This window comes from Manacus vitellinus, unplaced genomic scaffold (assembly GCF_001715985.3).
Source record: "Manacus vitellinus isolate BGI_N305 unplaced genomic scaffold, ASM171598v3 scaffold_133_pilon, whole genome shotgun sequence".
NCBI lineage: Eukaryota > Metazoa > Chordata > Aves > Passeriformes > Pipridae > Manacus > Manacus vitellinus.
Window position 1 is genome coordinate 164,470 of NW_021938968.1, and position 2,751 is coordinate 167,220.

The following is a 2,751-nucleotide window of genomic DNA, read 5'->3' on the forward strand; positions in this document are numbered from 1 at the left end:
TTTTTTTTTTGTTTTGGGTTGAAGGTGCTGCTGGGGTGTTGCTTTTTTTTTTTCAAGGACACGCTCTAATTCCTCCTCTGGATGCAAAGCTTGGCGCCTAAAGCCTTCTATGGAATCCGGACTGGGAAAAAAACACAACAAAATATGTGTATTTTAGAGCCTTTCCCCTTTTAACCGGAGGGAGAAGACGCTCCGCGCAGGTCGCAAACAGGAGGGAATTGGGAAAAAAATAATTACGCTCATAAACAATCGCTTAACATTATTAGTTTGTAGTTGGTATTAATACCGGTCCATAAAAAGCCAAGTTAAAAGATCGCTGACACTTTAATTAAAAGTTTTGCCCAAAACGACGTCCAAGCCATAAAAAAAAGGCGGATTACAAACCTGAAGAAATCCATCTCAGCAGCCAGAGCTCCTGCCCCTGTTTTTATATATTTATTTTTATATATATATATATATGTATTCATCAGCCAAACGGTGCATTAGAGAGGAAAACACGTCTCATTTCGCAATTACGGACATATTTATATGTGTGTTCATCTCCCTCTCGCCACACAGACGCTTTCAGAGACACTCACACGCCCCGATCCCTTATAAAAAGGGTTTTATGAGAACGGCTCTTTAAATAGAAAACACCAAAGCCAGGGAAGGGTGGGAAATCCAGAAATTAATGAGAATAAATGGTCGGCAGCGCCTTGTTTCACTGCGGGGGTGAGGAAGGCTCAAAGTGAGGAAGAGCGAACAACCTGAGCATGGGAAGCCGCCATGTTTCCCTTCAAGAATTCCTAAATAAACGCATCCAAATCCAGGCTGATTCCCACCGCAGTTTGGGAAGCTCGGCCGAAAGAACCCACTTTAGTTTTAGCTCAGCGATCCTGGAACCCCTCGCTCCCTGCTCGCCCGCAAGGTACGGACTCGCGGGGCCGTTTTCTCACATGAAAATCAACTTCCCCCCTCCTCCTCCTCCTTTCCCCGCATTGCCAGAAAATTTCAGGGTATTTATATATATATATATATTTTTAGCGGGGGTTGGAACCGCTGCCCCGTTCCTCGAGGTGCGTTTTTCCTCCCCGTTTCTCCACGTCCGCCTGGGAATTAAAAATTAAACAACCTCCTTGGACAAAAAAAACAAAACACCCAAACCTGCAGGCTGGATGGGAGCAAATTAAATAAAATCGGGTAGAGAGAAGCGATGGGATGGAGGAGCTGCCCAGGGATGCCCAGCTCCAGGAGGGACAGCCCCGAGCAGGGCTGGGACCCCCTGATCCTCCTTTTTGGCGATTTGGTTATTTTCGGGTGCGTTCCTGTGTTATTTTTCTCTCTCAGGGAGAAAAGCGAACTCCCGGCAGCCGTCGAGGCTTTTTCTGCTCCTGCCTCCCGGCGCCCTAAAGCTGAGATTTGCCTTTTCCCCCCTTCTCGTTCTTTGAATTTGCAGCGACTCGATTTGGCGAGATCCCCCCAATAAAAGCATCTCCCTCGCTCCTGGCGCGTTAGTTTTATTCGGAATATTCAGCCCACCGCCAAACAGATCCCAGCGCAGGGTTTAGTTCTGGTTTGCGAGCGGCCAAATCAAGATTTTTATTTAATCTCTCCTTTTCTTTTCTTTTTTTTTTTTGGTCGCCGTTTTAAAAAGGAGAATAAAGGGGACGGAAAAAATGCCTGGGTGGCATCCTGTGAGGAAAAGGCTGAAAAAGGGGGATTCGCTGCAATATTTCCATCTGTGGATGAAAGCAGCCGCCTCTACCCGGCAGGGAAACGTTTCCCACCTCAGGCAGATGATTCCCAATCCAGGTGAAAACCCGATTAGCGCCCAATTGTTGCGGGTGATTTTGTCCCTCCGGGGCTGTTTGAGGGCGGTGGGACAACCCCGACGTCGATTCAGGTGCACCTTTCCAGTGGGGGTTTGCAGAAGAGAATCTTTTTGTTCTCCCACATTCTTTCGCTGCCGGACAATTCTTTGCAAAACTCTCAAAATATCTGGCAGCGCTGGAGTGTCTCTCTCTGATTTTTTCGGGTCAAAATGCAGCAGGACAGAGAAAGAGGAGGCTGCCGGGGCGCGGGATGGAAGACAAATGACTTTAATAAGAATATATTTTTTAACTCAGCTGGCAGAATAAATGATGAGAGTATTGCTGAAAGTACATTCATTGATTGACAATAAACAATTGCATTAAATATTCAATATGCCCCTCTTACGTAATAAATATTTAACCAAACGTTAAAGGAGGTTTTCGAATATTTATTAGACGCTGACTTAATTCATTTGTTCTATTCCTTGATATATCACTAGTTCGATATCAAAAGTCGTTAAGCCGGGCCTGCTTTAACTTTAAAGTTGGAAACTTCCCGCGGTCCCTGTCACTGCTCGACTGGAATATTCTCCATAAAGCACGTCAAGCCGGTGATGTAGAGTTGATGTGCACATTGAGATCAACATAATTAGCGTATGTTAGAAGCTTGTTAATTAGCACCAGCCCCCTCGCTCCCGGATAGAGAGACGGAGAGAGATTGGCTTGTAATTCAGCAGCCCGGAATTGCTGCGGATTCCCGTTTGTTGGGAAAGGTTGGAAAACTTACTTCTGCACCTCCGGCGATTTTATTGAGCTACCTACAGCCTATCCAGGAACGCGTCTGAGGATAGAAACAGCCAGGATAACAGATTATAATGATCAGCGTAATTAAAATATTTAAAAAAGAAAAGGCTGGAAAAATACTATTCGAGCTCCCTTAGACCCTCCCTCTCCCTCTTCC